Source organism: Euprymna scolopes, chromosome 17, assembly GCF_053919585.1.
Source record: "Euprymna scolopes isolate OS-2025 chromosome 17, ASM5391958v1, whole genome shotgun sequence".
In the NCBI taxonomy this organism is placed as follows: Eukaryota; Metazoa; Mollusca; class Cephalopoda; order Sepiida; family Sepiolidae; genus Euprymna; species Euprymna scolopes.
In genome coordinates this window covers 46,616,546-46,639,640 of record NC_136498.1, presented here as the reverse complement: position 1 = coordinate 46,639,640, position 23,095 = coordinate 46,616,546, and the positions used below count along the sequence as shown (strand labels likewise).

Sequence of the window (23,095 nt, the reverse complement as noted above, 5' to 3'; positions counted from 1 at the left end):
ATATGTATGTCTGTGTCTCCATATTTTAAACTAACTCCTCCTAAACTAAAAGTCGAAGAGCAGCGCTACTGGCCTCAAATGATTCACTTTTTATTGACCCATTTTATGGATCGTTAACCGGTTAAAATAGTTTTTAAGAATTAAAACAATGGGTATTTTTTTTAATTTCAAATCGTTATACATTTTTACATTCATCTAAGTTTATTTTTAATTTTTACCAGTTCCTATACGTTAGTATATTAGTAACGGCGTCAGCTTTGAATACTTCGGTTTTGAATCTTGCAGTTGACACACAGATACGACTATAAAAAGACGAAATGTAGATAAATTAAAATATATCAAACGCATTTTACGCCCGAGGGCTGCCCCTCAATCCTACTAGAGAATATGTAATTATTTCCACAGCCAGAAAACCTCGCAACTCACAAAAGTCAGGAAACACAAACCGAAGTCTAAGAATCGAGTTGCGCTTTCTTTTCAGACTCATCAGTTAGACACGGCCAAACTTGGAATTTGAAACCCAAGCCTTTTCAATACTAGGCGAGCACTCTAAAAACCGAGCAAACACGCCGCACACAAGGAAGACTACTAACCGACATATATCAAGCAAACTCCAGCGAAATCCAACAGTGGATATAATTTACCTAGTACTTAACAAGGAATGTGGTCATCCAAACCAGCTATAACCAAAGTCGAGGTCTCACAAGAAGGAATTTTGTACACGTTAGGACGATGCCATTACGACACATTGAAAGGTATGCTTTAGGCCAGTAGTTGACCAAACCGTAGATAACGTATTTAAACTTCAGAAGTTTATATCCTTAAAGACCTAAAATAAATTCCATCGATGCGTATTTAACATATGTATGACATGCATGTCATATATTTCTTTTACTAATGCATGGAACACAATGATACAGTAGAAATGCACGTATATATGCACACACATACATATAATACATTATATATATATATGTATGTGTGTGTATTTACGCATATATATATATGTCTATACGTATATATATACACACATTATATATATGTATGTGTGTGTGTATTTACGCATATATTTATATGTCTATACGTATATATATATATACGTACGTATGTATACATGTGTATACACACATGTATACATATATGCACATGTATATATAGATATATGCATACATGTGTATAAAAATATATATATATATGTGTATACACACACATATATATATGCATATACGTATGTATATATATATGCATATATATATGTATGTATATATATGCATGTATATATGTGTGTATATATGCTTGTTATATATACGTATAGAAATATGTATGCGTATATATGCGTATATATATAAACACACACACATGTGCACATATATATATGTATATATTTATATATTCCGTAAATTTTCAGTATTTACTAAAACAGTGCTCAATACATTAGTAGTGTTAGGTAATTAGTTATGGAATATATATGGCAATCGAGCTACACAGAATATTTCGCGTAGCTTAAGTGCCATATATATTTTCAGTCATTAGTAAATATATATATATATATATATATATATATATATATATATATATATAACACGACTTGCATGCCTACTAGACACTATCCCTGAGTGTCTAAGTCTTTCTATACAGCAGTTGTTAAGGTCAGCTTGGCATGAGGATATATTTCACTGCAAGTAAACCCTGACTAAATATTAAAAATGGCATTATTCGCAGCCCAAATAAGACTTTTTCAGTTGGCAAAACCCACGAGAAAATGTTCACATTCTCCAAGTGATCTAGTAACAACATGAAGCTGGTTAATCCACCAGACTAAATAAATTCTTGCCTCGGAGACAAGAAATACGTACTATAACATATTTCAATGATCAGTTGGTTAGGGGAAAATCATGTCCGTAATTTCTTTACTAACTCAGACTGAGATGTAAAGGACGAGTTTAATGGTATATTTGAATATTTATGTAGGTCGTGTAGAGATTAAGTGTGGAATGGGCACCTTGATATTCGAGAATTCTATTGAAATAAAATGATATAAACACGGACACACATAATTTAAAGATCCAAGTTTTCAAAATTGGACTTTAACTTTAAGTTAAAAAGCAGACAAATGTAGCGCATAGTTTAGACTATTGAACCGCTTGTATATAAACAAATACATTCAAAAGGTAAACAAACATCTTCACGTCATCTAGACATTGTTGTTAAAGGAATACAGACGCCAGCGAAATGTAATATAAATCGATCTGGTTTATATAAACGACTGCATTTAAATATAATCACACACACACGTGTTTGGGGGGGAGTATGTAGATGTGTTAACCCTACAATAATACACGACTGAAAAAAAAATGACTGGCACATACGTGGCTTCTTTTATATTCTCTGGTAACTTTTGAAAAACTGCCAACTATACGAACTTGGCTGACGGAAGGGTGGCATCGGGTAGCAACAGAGGATGACTAAGTCAGTTGCCGAGAACCTCGTATACCCACTTTTCATCAGAAAGAAAAAAGAAAGCTTTTGTCAGAAATTAATTGCATGAATCAAGAACACATGCCGACCGAAACTTGCGCATCCGGCTGCAAACACAACAGCGCATAATTATCCGTCAAAATCTCGTGACCTACACAGAAAACGTCCGTGTTTTATACGAAAAAAAAAATAACTCGTCAAAATACATGCAGATATTTCTATAAATACACACATTCAGCCTTATGAAGCCTTTCATGAATGAAACACAAAGCTTATGTGTAGATTATCTGCGAAAATATCTTTCTATACTACTAGGATTTCAGCGGTCAATTCTTTTTAAAGCTTTGAACCCTTAACATTTATTCTTTAGGGCTCAAATTCAGTTATTAAGTGAGATCCATGTCCAAACAACCTATATCTAAAATTTCAAGTGTTTAGACCCAAAATTGTCGAACGAGTTTGGTAGAGTTCTCAAAGGTCAAATCGTTAAATTTGGCCCCTTAACAGCCAAGGCTCAGTACCCTGTATATCAAATTTCGAGTCTGTAAACTGAAAATTCATAGAAAAATGCACACACACAGGAACAGCCATGTTCACTTTTATAGATTAAACAAATATATATATATATGGACACAATTTTGTTTTTACTGTAAACATTTTACGCAAATATTATGCAAGTATAAATCATGTAGAATCTCTGCATGAATATAATTACACGTAATAGTTAACTAAAGATGATCATACCATAAGAAAAACGAAAAAATAGGGAATTAATTAAAATGTATGTTTAAAAGAATATGCAAATTAGCTAGATCTTTTGCTAGTGAATGCAATTCCACAACCCATATACAAGAAAATTGTATTTTCTTTTTAAATAAATAGAAAGAGGATTTTTAATATGAATATCAATACACGCAAAAGAAAAACGAATTTATAGGAGTATAGATGGATTAACTTGTGTATTGGACACAGTTGAAGTAAAGCTGTATTTAAAATATGTCGGAATTGTGGGAATTTGGAAGCATCTTTAAAGTATTTATACTTTCTAAAAAACGCACACATTTCCTTTGAAATCACGTTCATATAGAAATATTCTGGATATCTTTTACAATTCACAGCGATTCGTAAAAATAGTCAAAACATCAAATATATAAACAAGAAATGTTAGCAAAGGCAAGATAGATTACTTTATTTAGCTTGGTAAGTTTGTATGGTTTTTACTTAATGTATAATGTTTATCCGGCTTGAAAAACAAGTAATGTCGACGGTACACGACCACAAGAAAAATGACCGCGTATCAAATACATTTCAGTCACTTTTTAAAACTGTTTCCTGCATTATAAGAAATGCTTACCTTATTTTAATGTTTAGGCGGCGTCCCACCGTTATGAAACAACATAAGATATAGAGCACAATTTATATAAACATTTTCATGCTTAGCATACGAGTAAGTCGCAGTTTAGATATACTTATAACGCAGTATAGAACAGAAGAGCGTTTATTTAATTCATTAAGTAATTCGGAAAGTCACATTCATAGATTTATTATTATTATTATTATTATTATTATAATGATAATAATATAAATACATATTATTCAAGTCTATGAAATTCGTATTTCAAAAAAATCAAAGATGAGGTGCCTTATATAAGTTTCCAGACTCTTCGTATGGGAACTTCTATAGGTAGTACGCAGATGAAACACTAGATTCCTTCGAAGTAATCTTCCCCGGCTGCAATGCGCATATACGGTTCTGAAGACTTCTGGAAGGCACCATGGAATCCTCTTGTGTAAGCGTGTTAATGGCCCTCGTCATAACCTCTTTCTTCTTAATTGTCTAATAACGGCAGCCTTTGGCTTACAGAAAAACCAAAAGTCACAGGAAGCAAGTTCTGGACAATAGGAAGGGTGGGAAACTTTCTTGGTATCCATCTTTGTGAAATAGTCTATGACAAGAATGAAATTTTAGATTGGTGCATTTTCCTGGTGGAAATGGCACTAAACGATTTGAAGAGTACTGGCTTCTTCCGACGGAATCTTTTCCTGATCTCACTTTACATTTCAAAGTATCTAACGTTTTAACGTCTTATATATCGCAGTATTGTTATACAATTCATACTTATTCAATTAAGGAATAAATACTGCACACACCCCATACATAAAACTTATAAATTCATCATTATGGCTTTGGAACAAGGTTGATAATTATAAAGGGTTCAAATCTGGGATGTATATATTTTTTCAAACACAAGGGATAGAAGCCATTTTTACAAAATTTAGATAAATGAGTTTTGTGATACATTATACATTAATTCATAAAACTATATATATAAACCTTAGTTTTCGTCCTGCTCTGACATTAGAATACTTATTTCTTATCAGAAATTATCAAACCGAACGTCTTAATGTACTCAGTTATGGGTATGCGAGCGACTGCATGGAAGCTTATAAAGTTTCATATTACTTTAAAAAACGACTTTTAATTAGTTATTTTTATAACTTTTTATTAGATGATTTGTTCTATTTCATTATTAGGTTGAATTCTATTGAATCAAAGAATACGCAATTATGCAGAATGTAGACACTAACACGAAAACATCCTCACAGAGAGAAATACTTTATACAAATCTCTCTCTCTCTCTCATATATATATATATATATATATATATATATATATATAGACACACACACACACACACGACCCTGTCAGAGTGTGCGAAAAATCTCTGCTAAACATATCCTTGGAGATTTGGTCTACAGAGTTGAAATTTAATATATAGTATATTTGGACCTGTCGCATATTTTCGATATTGATTTTAGCCGACAAAAATTGTGTTAAAAAGGTCAAGATTGAAAACAAAACAGTAGACCCTGATAGTGTTATTCGAATAAAATATTACGCATCCTGTTTATTTTACGCGTGTTAAAAATTAAACATTCAAAAGTCAACTTTTCTTAATTTTTAATATTTCGTATCCATCTGTCGGTAGCTCATAGGGTAACGACGCTGGATAGGTAAATAACGACTAAGGCTCGACCTCTAAACCTTTCTGGTTTCATTTCCAACAGATAGTATTCAAGTCATTTCTCGTATAACTTTTGTCATCATAGTTGATAATAGTCGATAGGGAATTGATTCAATAGTAAGAAATCTGCATGCATCAAAAGGATAATATATATGCGTATGTTACGACCGGACAACCGGAAGTGGACTGCTATTATGGTCTAATTTCCGTGTTTTGGATGATTTTGAAGCATTTTAGTGGCAAAATTTAACGCAGGTTCCCATTCGAAATTTCACATACTTCTGATTTGAACTGAATTTGATCCATGATAATTAGACATCCATACAAGTTTCTTAAGATTCCTGAAGATTTTCTTTTGAGATTATAATTTCTTATATTCTATTCTAAGTTACTTTTGTTTAACTAGAATCGCCAATATGAGAAATACTTAGAATAAAATTCTGAAATAATAGGGACTGCTAATTTATTTATTGCAGGCTATGATCCTTGTCTTTTTAGTTGCTTCACAACTTTTCGCCCAACTATTCCTCTGGCCTTCGTCAGGTGGTAACTCCGACGGGATAGGAACTCTGAACCTCCTAACTGCATTCTCAGCAATTACTGCCTTCTCATGGTTGTTGTCGTCTCACCACCGTTTTGGCCAAGTAAGTCTCTGGCCGGCTTTTGGGTGGGATTGAAACCGCTATCTTCAGAAAATTCTCACATAGAACCGTAGATATTCAACGCCGCTATGTACAGCGCCACGGGCCAAAAGGATTATTGGCCGAAATGTCGTGAAACAACTAAGATGAAGATAATAGTCCGCCATTAATAAATTGATAAATGATATTTATCTCATTAATGAATTCCAATTAATATATATATATATATATATATATATATATATATATATATATATATATAAGGACTAATTGCTCTTAGCAGTTCCTCTTTATATATTGCGATAATGGTCAATCTTAAGGCGGATTTGACTCTTATAAAGGTAAATAATTACATCGGTAGTAAGATACATCTTGAGCAGTACAATGATCCATTTTTCTGGCGATCTTCGCAACGGTTTTGATTTACCTAAACAATGCTGAACAAATACGAGTAAATCTTAAAGACTGACTATATGTCTTAAACAAACAGTTCAGTGTAACTTGTGATAAACACATGGAAAGTCTATTCATATAAGACGTGACATAAAACTAGGTGGACACATATGAAATGTAATTATAGAGTCTCTGCCATTCCATATAGATTTATCTACCCCCAGGTGTTCAATTGACTTTTCTTTACCACAATGTCACAGCTGCAGATACTTATCAATGTAGTCTCTTTCTTGTCTTATTAGCATTATCGCTATTCATATTAAATTAGGTTGGTGTGTATATTCATATAGATGTATTCAGAGGGTTACTTCGTCAAAACATTAACCGATCATTTTGATCACAGCAGCTAGGGGTAAAATATCATAGCATACTCTATAGTCAATTTTATTAAGTCCCATACAAAATAGATGAAACAATTGTTGAAAACTGCCTAAAAATTGGACTATTTTTTTTTTATTTTATGATACGAGATAAATTTATAAATATATCCCAACTGTCAGTTTCTATTTTTGTATTTTAAAATTTAATATTTATTTTATCTTCACGAAAAGACGTCACAACTTATGTTCTGTGACTAACTTTACTGGAGCACGGTCATTTCTCTTTTTGGACACACACACGCATGATACATTATAATATATATATATATATAAGATTTATATGGGTACAACATTTTATAACGGATTTAAATAGCACTGGAGCAAATGCCATTATTAAAATTGAGGACTTTTTTTTTGACGTTTAATCCAGAAACACTACAAAGTCTAAAATCAATCTCCAAAACATGTAGCTCAAAATTATTTGAACTGAATGAAGGGGGGAAAAACGTATGATTAAACGTCAAAAAAAAAAAAAAAGTCCTCAATTTTAATAATGGCATTTTCCCCAGTGCTATTTAAATTCGTTATATATATATATATATATATATATATATATATATATACACATACACTTGCATATATTTTACAACACTAAATGATTTATTACAGTATACATATTTAAAATTAATTCTTTAAAATATGTAATGCTAATTTTATTGCTTGCATGGCTCGGACTATTGTATTCATTCCGAGTGTTATTTACGCAAAGTTTCGGTCGAACTGTCCTACCGTCTTCAGGTATGTTAGTTGTTGTTTGGAAAACTTACTAGATCTGTATATATTTTTCGTATTCTGTGAGTCTATTTTATGGTGATATTTTTAAATTTGTCGAAAAATTCAATGACAAAACTTAACTAATGAAGATCGACAGCGGATTATCTCCCTTTAATCGCCAAAATTTAAAGGGTGTACAATTTGTTTTTTCTACAATTAGAGGCTTTAAAATTCTAAAATGTAGGCTTTGTTTGCTGAGTATTTTTTTCTTTTTTGACTATATGTGCTGCCTCTTTGAGTCGCCTTACTCTCCACCTTGCATCTTTGACCTCATTCCACAAAGGGAGGCGTGTTTCTTTTTGCTTTCTGTGTGATCTGCTTGTCCCGAGTTTTTGATTTCTCACTTTATCACGGCTTTACGGTGTTCGCCAAGCCTTACCTTTGTTTAGTTTATGCATTTGCATGACTATATATATATATATATATATATATATATATATATATATATATATATATATTACAGTCCACTACCCAATGTAACTCCACTCCAATCATTTCAATAATTTCGCCGAATATTCGTATTTGCTTTATTTACGGATTTAAACACGTTTCGTAAGCCTTAATAAATATATTTTCCCTGGTGTATGTATCCGTCTTTCGGATACAATCATATAATAAAAAAAACAGCATTCTAATAAAAAACAGAAACGAAAAGTGATTAAAAAGTTTATAAACTCAAACTTTAAAGATAACAAAGTACCAAACAAATTAAAAAAAAAAATCCTGCCAACTTTGGAAAATCGAACATTTTTCCACGTCGTGTCAGATGTGTGAATATTCGCCGCACGATCCTATATATATATATATATATATATATATATATATATATATATATATATATATGTGTGTGTGTGTGTGTGTTTATTTCGGTTGTGATTCAAGTTGATGCACCCAAGTCACATGGATATATTTTTGTTTAAAATCGTAACTTCATAATATATTAAAATCGATAGAACATTAACTATCATAATATATACGAAATGCAAAAATAAAAATATCACATTTAAGCGTACTTTACGACCGGGCTTTGTCGGTCGTTCGTGCTAGCTTAGATAAATGCTTTTGCAGTTTTAAAAAATAACTACAATAATATCAGATCATCTCCATTTACACTAGACATCTACAGAAAGACAACATCAATATATTACATATGAATGAGTCCCCTATGGAATTCCCACAGGCCCTGATAGTTTCTATAATTAACCCACAAGCATCTTCCAAACACACATACTTGTTATATTTTTCTGACATAACCTGTCTATTTGGAATATAAATTTATATATATATATATATTTCCAATTTAATGAGACAGCATTGTATAGTTTATTTTTAATAGTGTTTACGTCTTGCACTTTATGTTTAAAATCGTTCGTTTTATGATTAAATTTTACAGCTGTGTTTAGGTCGGAGAGATTTTCGAGCTTATGGTTATTTAGCCGAATTGCAAACATCTTAGATTCAAATGTATGTTGTGTTTTCTGCTATTAATATCATTTTATTACTGAGGAATAACTTTTTTCTATCTCATTTTTATAACATTTAAAATGTTATCTATTATGGTTAAACCGCATCTCGGTGCGTATAGGGTATAGATGTTTGTAAAGAAAGTGGTTGAAGTTGGTTATATCCATGTCGCCGTTTGGGTATAAGTACAGGGAAATTGAATGATTATGCAAGGTACGTATATTAATAAATATACGTGTAAAACATAAGTAGGACGTTATGTTAGAATGCAGAGGAGAGCAAATGTTTCTGATTGAACACATCTTCACAGTTGGGCATCCATCAACCAACTTGCCCTGGATCAGAAAGAATGGCGAATACATAGTCACGTGTTTTTTTTTTAAATGAGTAACCATTTGTCAAGGCCCGGAGGATACTCGAGCGTAAGGGTTAATGAGTGTACAGTGGTCAAAGGGGAGCATGTCAGTCGTCGTTAGTAGTTGAAATTTGGTAAATTGGATTACTTAAGGGGATAGGTTATCAAGAATTTGATCACGTTGGATTTGAAGACAACCATATTGTAGTCAGTTCGAAAGAAGGAAAACGAAGCTGAGTTCAAGAGGCATGCAGTTCTAAGAAAGAAGCTTTGTTCATGCAATCTACGTTTAGGTACAGATAAAGAGTGGAGAAAATTATTGATAGTGGCAGATTTTTATCCTCCAGTTTGATGGTGTTCAGTGATGGCTAATTATTCGGGTTCACAAGCGAAGATGTTACTCATGATTATGACATATACATGTATATTCTTATTGACGAACGCCAGGTGAGACAATACATATAACCATGTGCTATTTATCACTTGAGTAAATACAAGTATTCATGAGTGCTAAGGACTACATATTGAAGTTTATGTCTCAGCAATCGACACTTAAGGTATAACAACTAGAAAGGCGATGTCTAGTAGCAACTCGCAGTTTAGACCTTGCTCGAACACGTATATTTACGACCATATAGTGTCCGGGTACAAAATGGATCAATTTACACGCTGATTAAATAAAAGTTAAAAACTTAAATCTTTTTTACTCATATCCAACTAAAAGATGGCAAGTTGCGATTGATACACAAAATAATTCTATGCGTCAATAACTATGACGACAAGGACACTAACTAGAGCGCTGTGAAGCGAGATATTTGTTCACATTACGCTTAAATTTCTGCACGTTAATACAGACGGCTAAACAGGATACATGCAGGAAAAATATCAAACATTAACTGTTTGTTATGAGAAACAGCACTTCTGCATGACAGTGCCATGATGCAAATATGTGTATTTTAGTTTCAAGAATGGCGGATAGAGGGCATGTGTATTCCAACAGGGGTCGATAAATCGTATCAATCATTGAAAAAAAACATTAACATTTCTATAAATTTTTATAAATAAATTAAAACTTTTATACTAAAATTATGTTTTGTTCTATTCAGTAAGCAACAATATATTTTTATTTATGTTTATACACTCATAACCTTACCCCCCAAAAAAATATCTTTGTGTAAAAAATATTCTTAAACCTCTAGAAATATTTTATATTTTTAAAATTATATTTTGATATATTTTTATACAATCTTACAAAAACAGAAATAATGATATTTTGCTACATTTTATGCAATTTTACAGGAAAACCCCTAATAATTCTAAAAACAATCTATAAATGTTTCATGTTTTTAACATTTATTTTTTTATTTTCACTTATAAATAACATTTAAAAGAAATAATATTAAACTATAAAAAAATATTTTTTTATGTTTCGCTTTTCCTATATTTTTTTGTTATTTCGTTTTATATATTTTTGCCTTACTGGACACACTCGTTTCTGTTTGAGGTTCACAGAACGACCGGGAGATGGCGTTTTTCATTCAAAGAATAGGAGACGATAACTCGTCTCAGTCGCCTCATGGCACTGTCTTGCAGACATGCCGAAGAAATTACCCGAATAGAAGACTCGACTGTATGACGTCTACAGTAAAGACGTAAAGTTTATCTGCTTTTCGGGTTAGTCAAAAAAGGTTATTAACTACAAGTCTATCGCGGAAAGATTCATTAAAATATTTGTACTGGAAGTATGGGTCTCCTCGTTAATGTCTCAATAATATTCGCAAATAAAGGAGATAATTATAGAATGTATGATAGGGTAATTTACGTGTGGCATTTCCGAATATTTAAGCATCTTGAGAACCTCGGATGTTTTTTTTGATATCTCAAACACGAAGTTATTACTGTTGAATTGGCTTAATGGAAAAAATCAACCATCACTTAACATCAAACCGGAGGTTAATAATCTGCCAATAGGTTAACAATCCGCTTCTGTATCTGATTTTAAGATGCTATTCTATTTTTATATCTACTCTAAAATGTACTACAATAATATTAACATTGGTATAATTATTGAGTATGTGCCGTTTAATTAGGTCTGCGTTTTTCTGTTACTGCAGAATAACCTTTTTCAAGCAATTTAATATCAAATCGATATGAATTCTTAAAAAAAAAAGCGAAAAAAAAAACACATTAATGAAATATTTTTTTACAAACAAAACTATTTCTGTTATTTCGATTAGTCGAGCTGCTCTTTTTATCTTGAGTGTTATTTTCACTACGTTTCAGTTTTTGTGACATCCGACATTCTTCACGTGTGTCTTGTTGACCTGAGGAATCTAAAGAATTTCGAACGAAAACGTTTATTTAACTGCCGTGGAAGCATGCTCTCATTCCCAAAACCATGGGCAACTAGAAGTCTTCAGTAATTCCTAAGGATATTCTTAGTACAAATATAAATCACCAAGTACAATACAGTTTTAATGTACACTTTTCTGAAGGTTGTAGGTTAAATCGTCCGGCTGTGTACGTTAAGAATAAAATTATAAATTACCTAAGTTTTCATTCTATACTGGCTACAGGCCAAGGTACTGCAAACGCAGTCCAGATTAAATAAAGGTTTTCGATCGAAATTAAGAGTTTCCAGAATTCAACGAGATAGACTTGAAGGTCAGATTAGTAAGCATAATCTAAATTCTCATTCCTCGTCTAAAACATTTAATAATATACAGAGATAAGTTTTAAATTAAATTCTTCCCAACTTTCATCAACAGTAAGTATGGTACGAGTCTCTCGACACACTGAATAGGGAAAGGTGAGCGAGTACAATCTTCATATTTATTTTTGTAAAAGTGCCAATAAAAATTTAAAATTGGCGCCGACAGATTCACGTGATAATACAACGGATCGCCCAATAAATTTACGTTTGGAAGTACATACACAAAAAATGCGACATCTACGAAGGACGTGCAATAAGTAAAGCCCCTGACCCATTTCCCATAGAAGTAGAGTAACGAAACTTGGCACAGTTATTAGTCTTTCTCTACATAGGAACCACCCAGAGTTATGCATTTCTCCCATCGTTTGATGCAACTCTGGAGACCGTTTTTGTAGAACACTCCAAATTGGTCTTCCAACCACGACGTGACTTCAGAAATCAAGGCTGCATCATCTGGGAAACGCTTTCCTTTCAAAAACAACTTCATGCCTGGGAAGAGGTGAAAGTCAGAGGGTGCAAGGTCAGGAGAGTAGGGAAGGATTTCATAACCACAGGCCCGTGCTTCTGATCTGGCAACATGCGAATTGTGGATCAGAGCGGTGCCCCGCAGGAGGAGGGTACCTTTGCTGATATTTCACCGCCTCTTGATTTTGAGAGCTTCCCTTAATTTCCTCAAAAGTGAAGCATAATAGGCTCCTGTAATTGTGGTACTCTTTGCCATGAAATCTCATCACTACTCCGTCCTGGCCCCAGAAGACTGAGCATGACTGTGCTAGCGAAGGGCTGCACCTTTGCCTTCTTTGGAGGTGGCGAGTCCAAGTGCTTCCACTACATTGACTGGGCTTTGGTCTCTGGATCATAGTGATGGACCCAGTTGTATTCAGTCTTAAAAAAAATTGACCCATCTACTTGGCACATCTCCAAATTCATCTAGCAGTCGACGCGTTCTCGCTTCTGGAATGGTGTGAGCAACCTGGGAATCCATCTGGCAGACACCTTATGCATATACAAATGGTAATGAATGATAGTTTCCACATACTCTGTACTAATCCTCACATCTTGGGCTATTTGGTGAATAGTAATGCGCTGATCTTACAAAATGACAGCCTCAACTTGAGGGACAGATGCCTTATCAATGACAGAAGGGGGGGGCGATCAGGTCTGGGAGCTGTTTCCAAAGACTTTACGTTAGGACTCAGAAACAGATGAAGATTGGAGCAGTTGTTGACACTGATTGTAGCTTGACTAATATTTGCTTTGAACAATTTCGAAGTAGGAGAATAGATATGAGTTCATTAACACATGGTCATGGTAACAATAGAGTAGACATAAAAATACAAGTTTTAAATCGTGTCAAGGGAGAAAAGGTGTTCTGAGTAGATCTACTCTAGAGGTTGCTAGAATACTCCGTTTAAGGATATATATATACACACACAATCCTATAAATCTGGTTTTCTTTTGTGTGAATCGATATTCATATTACAAACCCTCTTTTCTATTTATTTAAAAAGAAAATACAATTTTCTTATATCTTTGTTGTGGAATTGCATTCACTAGCAAACGATCTAGCTAATTTGCATATTCTTTTAAACATGCGTTTTAATTAATTCCCTATTAGTTGCTTCGGTTTTTTTAATGGGATAATAATCTTTACTTAACTATTACGTGTAATTATATTCAGGCAGATATTCTGCATGATTTATACTTGCATAATATTTGCGAAAAAAGTTTATAGTAAACACAAAATTCTTTCCATATATATTTATGTATGCGTATATATTTTTGTGAAATCTATCTATTATTTTATGTCTATAAAAGTGAAAATGAGTGTGTGTGTGTGTGTGTGTGTGTGTACATTTCCATACGCAATAACTGTCAATTTTAAGTCTCCAGACTCGAAATTTGATATACAGGGTACCGAGATTTGGGAAAATCGATGTGACCGGATTTCGGCCAGAAATTTACCGAGTAAGGAGTCAAAGTTTAACGATTTGACTTTTGAGAACTCTACCAAACCCCTCCGACAATTTTTGGTCTAAACACTTTAAATTTTAGATATAGGTTCCTTGGACATGGATCTAACTTAAGTTTATTTGAGCGCAACACAATAAATATTAAGGGATCATAACAATAATTGTTCGGTTTTTTTTTTGCTCAGCATACACCTCCAAACACCCGGGCAACGCCGGACACCCATGCTAGTATATATATATATATATATATATATATATTATATATATAAAATCATGATTCTTTGAGGGGTATAAAATTTATATAACGCAATCATGAAGGGAAGACTTAAATTCATGATTAAAAAGGTTGAAAATAAAGTCAATGTTTAAAATAAAGTTAACGGGGTGAAGAGAAGTAAAAAAATGGGTGAATCAGCTGAACGGTTGATCAAAGCTATTTCGAGGGATTTGTTTTGGAAAGAAAATAAAACACGACTGAGAATTGAAAATATATACAAATAAAATCATGTTGCGTTACGTTATGTATGAAAGAAAAATTTGAGGAAAGCGATTGAAATAGAGCAACGTTATATTATTCGGATTATATAAACTGTTTTAAAAATAATAAATAAATAAAAATGTTATATATGTCCAAACAAATTAAAAAGGGCGACTTTCTAAGTAAATAAAAAAATGAGCTTCGAGGCGGAGCCATTATTAACCGTATGTATCGCTTGAAAAAACAATAATATATATATATATATATATATATATATAAAATTGTATGTATATAATCATATATGTTTTTCTTTTATTTGTTTTTGCAAGTTCTTTAGATCGAGTTTCATCAGTCAAAGTACTCAATAACAACCAACACAAAAAACAGATCGACAGAGATGACTATGGAACTTTCTAGTACATTGAGAAATAAGAACAACAATTCGAAAAACTTTAAAATTACACGAAAAACTCTTAAATCAAATACATTCCGTGCTATTCAACCATACTTGTCAGAATGAAAATATACGGTCTTAATACACACCCACATATAGAAACTGATAGAAACACTATAACCCTTATGTTTTTATTACATGCGACACTGTTTTTTTTTAATTATCAACTAAGAAAGCAATGAGAAATCATAAACCGAGAGGATTATTTTCAAATTAAGAATACCACTTTTGAACAAGTTCATTAAAAACGTTCGCATGAAAAACTTGTGCCTAACATTATTAATGTGTAAGATACGTGTTAATGTGTAAGATACGTGTTGATTCATAAGACAAATAAGGGAATTACTTTTTATTTTATCACCATTCATTTTCTCTCTTGACCGGTGATTTTTTGAGGACGGTTATTACTCACTAGTATTTTGATATTTTCTTTCCCTTTCTTCGAGCTATTTCGGCTGTGGCGAATTACTATGTATAATGTTAAATTGAATTATATTTAGATCCCAATTACGGACACTATTTCATAGCCACATAGAAATACTACATTGTTGAAAACACGTGATCCTTATCGCACGAGCAAAGATTATTTGATATTCTTTTCGATTTGAATATTAAAGTGGGTAGTGTGTATATATCTTTCTTGAATATCATTTTGATCTATTCAAATATTCGCTTAGATTTTGTAGGTTTTGTGTCTGTATCCAAGATATACTTTGGTTCTAGAATTTGGAATGTTATTCTTATATGTTAGTTGATGATTCCTTGACTATCAGGTCCGGTTTCTTGAACTCCGAAATTTGTAAGAACTCTAGCACAAATTACTTTATGCAACTCGTGACATTACATAGAAATCGTAATTATTAATTCTATTCTTAGTATCGTTAGGAACGAAAATTTTACTTTAATTCTTTAGAAGGCCTGTTACTGCTTAACCCACGCCTTAAACCGATTATTGATTGTTTTTATATACATAGCGACACGAATGTATTAACTACAGCATAATCGTGTTAACACATCGATTCTCATCAGATCACCGGAGGTTAAACCTGGTTAGCACCGAAGGGGTGACCATTTGGAAATTCCAGGCCATATATATGCTTTTCTGCTTTTCTCGTCATTTGTTTCCTGTCGTCCTGTACATATACTTCACCTGCCACTGGTATTTAACAATGTCGACTTAGGAGAGGTTTGGTTGGAGATTGCGCATATTCTGCCACAAAAATCTTACGCGCAGGAACCCCTTGGTATGTATCTATTGTCTGTAAAAGACTGAAGGAGTTCTTTTATGAAAGTAATTGCGAATTGGATTATAAAGTGACACTTTACAGTTTCCGTGTAAATACTTAATGAGGCCATTTTTTAGTCAATATGATTTCGAAAATTGCTGACTATTGGAGGCTTAATAACAGTTGAATAACTGCTTATATTTCTAATTGACGTTTTCCTTAATATAGTTCCTTAAAAGTAGCGAGTCAAATGAACCTGATACTAAATAACATTGAGAGAGAAACTAAAATTACTGTCGTTCGACTGTTAAGACAAAATTTACACGGGAAACTATGTGCTAAAAAGGCTGAAGTGTTCCTTGTCTATTTATTCAATGATTATGCACGCACTTGTGCGATTTTAAAGAAATCAAAGAAATTATGCATCGCAATTGTTCTCATTGATATTCATATACTATACATATTATGTAATACTTTATTATTGTATCTATCAATTATTGTATGGATTCTTTGCTCATAAGCTAAGCATAAAGGCTGTTTTTTTATATCTAAAATTGATTATCTATTCCCGAATACATTTTAGATGGCAGTGGGTTGTCGGACTTGCTATTAAAATCTTCCAACAATAGAAATCGTTTCGTTCCAGGGCAAAAACAGCACGTGCTTTTCTCAGTAAACTTTATGTGACAGATTTATATACAAAATAAAACACATTAGTCTGAAGGATATATGCGTATACATACGTATACGCACACACGTGTACTCATCTATACATATATACACAGATCTCTACACATTTACGTATTTGAATGCGTTTCAAAAATATTATATGGGTTATATACCTAAACTGTTTATTCCATAAACAACGCTATAATATAATACAGAACTATGTACATATCACAAGTCATTTTAATGGAAATCGATTGATTCAATTTAATTTCAATGGTACAATGGAAACATTTTATTATAATCAATTCATGCAAACATATATTGTAATGATGATCAGCTGGCGCTAAAGCATTTAGTCAAACTCCCTTTGTCAGGATACAGCCTTATAACAGGGAACCCTTTAAAAATTCACAAGTAGGTATTTATTTAATAAATTATGAGATATATGAAATAGAAACATCTAATTCAAATTTTAACCCTTGTTTTGATGTTTTTTTTACTGTTTTTTTTCACATTAAATAAGGCACACTGCAACTAAATAGTAAGGTGCTTCTATTTAGGATCAGATTTGAAGAGATTATGTAGGAAGCGATGCAGCTAGGTGTCTGTTCACATTACACTTTGACTTCTGCATGATAGTACAGTCAGGAAAGGAGGAGACTGGGAGGGAATTTAAAAGTCTATCAGTTTGAGGGAAAAAGCTATTGGAGTAAAAAAAGGATTTACAATTTATAATAAATGGTCACGTAAATATTGATCAATTTTCATACACGTTTAATAAAATATAAAACAAAAATGACAAATTTATTTAGTGTTGTTTTTTTTTTCAAGCAATGTATCATGCCACCATAACGGGTGTAACATTTTGGAAATAAGTATTATTTGCTATGTGGTACGTTATAGTAACGATCTTAAGTGATACGAAGCCAAAACATACTTTACACAATTTATTCCATTCATTGCATAGAACAGATAATTATCTTCATAACTTACGTGAAATATTTAGCAGTGTTTAATTGAATAACATTGATTCAGCAGTATTCGAAACCTACGTAAACACTTCGAGATTTTACATACTGCAAACACTGGACATGTAAAATAATTATTCGATAATTTAAAATGTTTACGTCGTTTACGAAGTCACTAACTGTATTACAATATATAATAGTAACTAACTGTATTACAAATATATAATAGTAAAATAAAGCCTCTCTAAATTTACAAACATTTTTCCGATTCCTACTTTGAATATCAACAGTCTTAATAATGTATTTCAGCAGATGCAGTTGACTTTTAGTGTTTTCTTGTTAGCGAATTGATTACAATAATTGTTTCCATTGCATACACATATATAAATAACGTTATTAAAATAATAACAATGAGTAATTAACACCTAGACAGAATGTAATAGTTTCCAAAATTATATAAATATATATTTACAAATTAAAGATATTTTCTTTGTGGTTTTTGTATTATATACATTATTTACAGTTGAGAACTGTTCCTCATTTTTGTTATTACAAATTTCAGTAAACCTCAACAGTTGTACTCTTCGCCCATCTCATTTATCTTTATAGGGGTTTAAAACGTAAGTTGTATTAAATTCAGTGAGATAGTAATAATGTTTTCAATATCTTTTAGATACATAGTATAATCCATTGTTTATAGTAAAGAAAGTGTTCCCTTGGAAATTTCAACATTATATAAAAAAAAATAAATACACTGAGCAGGTCGGTGAGTAAAACGGTCGAAACTTTATGAACATAGCAACAACAAAGATAAGAAAAACAGTCCGAAACATCAACCATGAAAATAATTTTAATAGGTTTATCATAGTAAAGCAAATTTTAAATAGCAAATGTATTAAACCATTTTTATGATAATAAAATTACAAGTATTACACTTTAAATTAAAAACAATAACGTAAAAAGTGTAATAAAATTATACCTGTATGTATACCTTTGAAAAATAATAACTTTTCGAATGTAAATAAGGCAGCCTGAGCAAGGACTTTAAGCGTATACCACGTGTATCCAGTATCTTGTCGAGGGCGAATATATCCGAATCCTAACAGTGGAACTGCGACAATAATTATATATATATATATATATATATATATATATATATATATATATATTTCCAAACAGAGAATATTAATCCACGGTAATCCAAGGTAAATCCAAAGTGCAAAATGATAATCCTTGTTGGTATTGTAGATCTTCTGTAATAATATCGATGCTTTAAAAAATGATGGATGCTTACTACACCAATAAAATATATTGCGTGCGTATGTGTAAAATATTTTGTGGCGAAGGAGAGAAAGACAGAGAGAGGCTGACTTAATACACGCTAACAAGCATTATGTTTGCAGACATAAATATCTGTGTGTATGCGAGTTTGCGTGTGGCTGTTTATGCGTGCGTTTACAATTTTAAAAGATATAAGGATAGTACACCGGCTACCCTTTGTTCCTAACTTTCTAGGAGATGTAAGTTTTCCTTTTGTTTTTCGAATTGTAAAGGTTGCGAATTGAAGAACGAGTCAGAATTGGAGGAAAACATCAGAGCACATATTTAAAAATAGATATATTAATAGGCGCCCCGTATTTGCCGCGGCACGATATATTTACGAAACTCCCACTTTCACGTATTGGGTTTGGAACCAGCTGTAGACGAACTTTTGTTTCTAACTTTTGTTGTCTATGTAACAAGTTGTGCGACTGTGCGTAGCTCGTTCCTCTGCGGCGTCGTTGCTGCTATTCGAGTTAGTGTTATTCCCTCCGCTGTCGTTCGCACCACTCTTTTCTTCACACTCGTCTATCGGTATACTTGTCTGGCTATCTATAGAAAGAAACGTAATTCGGCAGCATTCGGAATCCAAAGAAAATCTCACAGAAAAACTAACGACTTCTATCGCCTTTGATAAAAAAGAAAACGTTGCTCGATATATTTACGCAAGAGTGTATTAATTCATCCATCAGATGTTTCTATTTACTTGCCTCTCCACGATAGCAGAGTTAGACAGCAGGTCCGTTTTTGATGTGGCAGAAAAATTCAGTTCGCTAAAAAGGGGCACCCTGGATAGGAATAAAAATAAAAATTACCTCTGTCTAGAATACTTTCTCATTCACTGATCCAGAGTTGAAAAGGTAAAATGTAGTATCAGAACAAACGCTATACTTTGCGGTATATATTATTTACTCTGTTAACAATTATGAAAAAGAAAAAAAAAAGGTAGAAGCAACCTAGAATTTGGGGAGGGGGGTCTACAGTCATCCTAGTCACTGCATATTTGCTTGTCTATGTTTGTCTATGTTTGTCTTAACTAAAGTTCTCATTCACTAGAACACCGCAAGAACACTTGGGGTCGTCCTACTTGAGATTCCTTAATCATATCGTCTTTTTCAACTGGTGTTTCTAGCCAAAAGGCCCAGAACTAGTTTATACGCAGGTTTCTAGTCATTCGCCTGTCTATTTATTACCATGTGTCCCTATTCACTTGCCTCTCAACAACGGCAAAATTAGAGATGAGGTTGCTTTTATCTGTCTTTGATATCCAGATCTCACCAAATAGACACATTACCAAGTAGAAAAGGGCTCCAGGACAATCACTATTCTATCCAGATAAAACAGATACTCCATTTTGAATTACTAATTCAAGAACATATTTTTAAAAATTGATTTTATATTAATAAGGCACAAGGATATATAAACACTTAAGTAACACATGTCCATATTTCATTTAGATTTTAGCCTCACACACAGCGTATATGTGCGTGTGTCTGTTCATATCTACTTGTTGATCATTATAACCCCATTATCTAAAGTTATTCTTATGTATAAACGATATATATATATATATATATATATATATATATAATACGTGCGTGTAAATATCGAATATACATAGATTATGTATTGCATAGTAAAAATAAACAACTAAATAAAAATAACAGGACTGACAACTTTAGACATATATTTAATCGATATCCTATATATAGAGCTATATCAATTATTATAGCGTTACGATTGACAGCAGTCGAATACACATTTGTTGATCACCGATACAGTGATACCATAGTAAAATATAAAATTTGGGTAAATATTATCCTACATAAAACCTTTTTATTTTATACTAGCCGATCGCCCGACATTTCCCGGTCGTAAAATACACTTAAATAAAATATTTTGATTAAAGCAGATTTCGTAATATTATATTATAGTTACTCATTATATTATAATGATTTAAAATATTAAAAAAATAGAGTGGTACATTACCACCGATAATCGAAACAAAAAAGTTTAGCTTTGCGATTTACTTTTTCCTTTCCTTAATGCCTGGACTATGGAGATGGGTTTGCGGCAAGGCTAGAAATTAAAACCTGCACCAATAACTTACGTTACGACTGCATATTCGTAATGTCATCATGCGAGCTTCACCTGGCAAATTCAGTTCTTTTAATTTTCACAGATTTGCACGGATATTCTCCGGCTAAAACCTAAATATAAATTTTCACATAATTTCGAATACCTTATATATTAAGTTCCCTCTCTGTAGACCAAGAACTGACAGAAGAGTTTTATAGGCATAAATTTTGAAACACACATACACACACATCATACATAAATATAGAAAAATGGGTGTGCTTATTACCATTTTACGCAAATATTACACAATTATAAATCATGTAGACTATCTGTATGAATATAATTACACGTAATAGATAACTAAAAATCACCAATCCATGAGAAAACCGTAAAACTAATAGGGGATTAATTGAAATGAATTCTTAAAAGAATATGCAAATTAGCTAGACTTTTGCAGTTAATTCAATTTCACGACCCACATATGAGAAAATTGTATTTTCTTTTTAAATAAATAGAAAAGGGTTTTTTTAATATGAATATCAGCACCCACACTATTTTTTACAGAAGTATATACATATGTGATTGTTTAAATTATGTGTAAACAAACATTTCTAAATACAAACATCCGTTTAAAATGAATAAAATACGATACATATATAGTAACAGAGAGAGAGAGAGAGAGAGACAGAGACAGAGAAAGAGAGAGACACACACACACACATATATATATGTATATATATGCACACACACAAAGTGGCTGAGGGTAGACTGTTAGCGTTCCCGGTGTCTTTGCAGACGTTTATCAAATGCAACTTATTTATAAAAAGAAAAAAATTATGTGACAACATCACCTTTCTAGTATGTTGTCTGCAATAAGATTTCCACACCTGTTACCGATCTCTTCTCTCTACATATCTGACCCTCACTGATTCATATATATATATATATATATATATATATATATATATATATATATAAAAGAAAATAGATTGAATTGGTTGCGCCCAACCCAAACCTTATCTTACTTGTGTTTTGTCTCACATGTATATTCACTCCTCCTGTCTCCACATCTGCCTCTTCCTCATGGTTTTTACTGTGTTTCGCTATGCGTATGTAACAATATATTTAAACACTGACAGGATGCGTTTCTGTGTCCTTTATGTTTATATCTTACGTACGCTGACTTAAACTATTTATTTATAGCTGACACATACAAAAGACGAATTGGTAGCAGCGCTATAGAAAAACAATCTTTCGACAATTGACAGATATTATTAAACATTATATGTATATAATATGGTAAAGACAAAAACATGCTGACGTTTACATGCGTATATTTGTTATACATTAGTTGGCGCCGTGGCACACATAAGTGTTTATTCACACACACCCACACACAATTATATATATATATATATATATATATATATATATATATATATATATATATACACACACATACATACTTATACATGCATGCACATACATAAATCTGCTTAAAAGTATATGCTTACATATAGATATACATAGATATCTGTACAAACAAATATGCATATACCTACAAACATACGTACATACAAGACATACATAGTATATACCTACATCATCATCATCATCGGAAACACTCATCACAAGTATTATTGT

The 23,095-nt window shown here is 32.2% G+C and overlaps 1 protein-coding gene across 2 annotated transcripts in view; it reads right to left on the bottom strand.

Moving 5' to 3' along the window:
• LOC145296740 (uncharacterized) overlaps nt 1–20,757 on the bottom strand; it is a 188,072-nt gene extending 167,315 nt beyond the window's left edge. Inside the window, exon 1 of one of the 2 annotated variants that reach the window (XM_080142760.1) lies at nt 19,032–20,757. The gene's annotated coding sequence lies outside the window, so the exon portion shown is untranslated. The remainder of the gene's footprint in view (nt 1–19,031) is intronic. The other variant, XM_080142759.1, reaches the window with a different exon arrangement.
• Nucleotides 20,758–23,095: the final 2,338 nt, after the last annotated feature.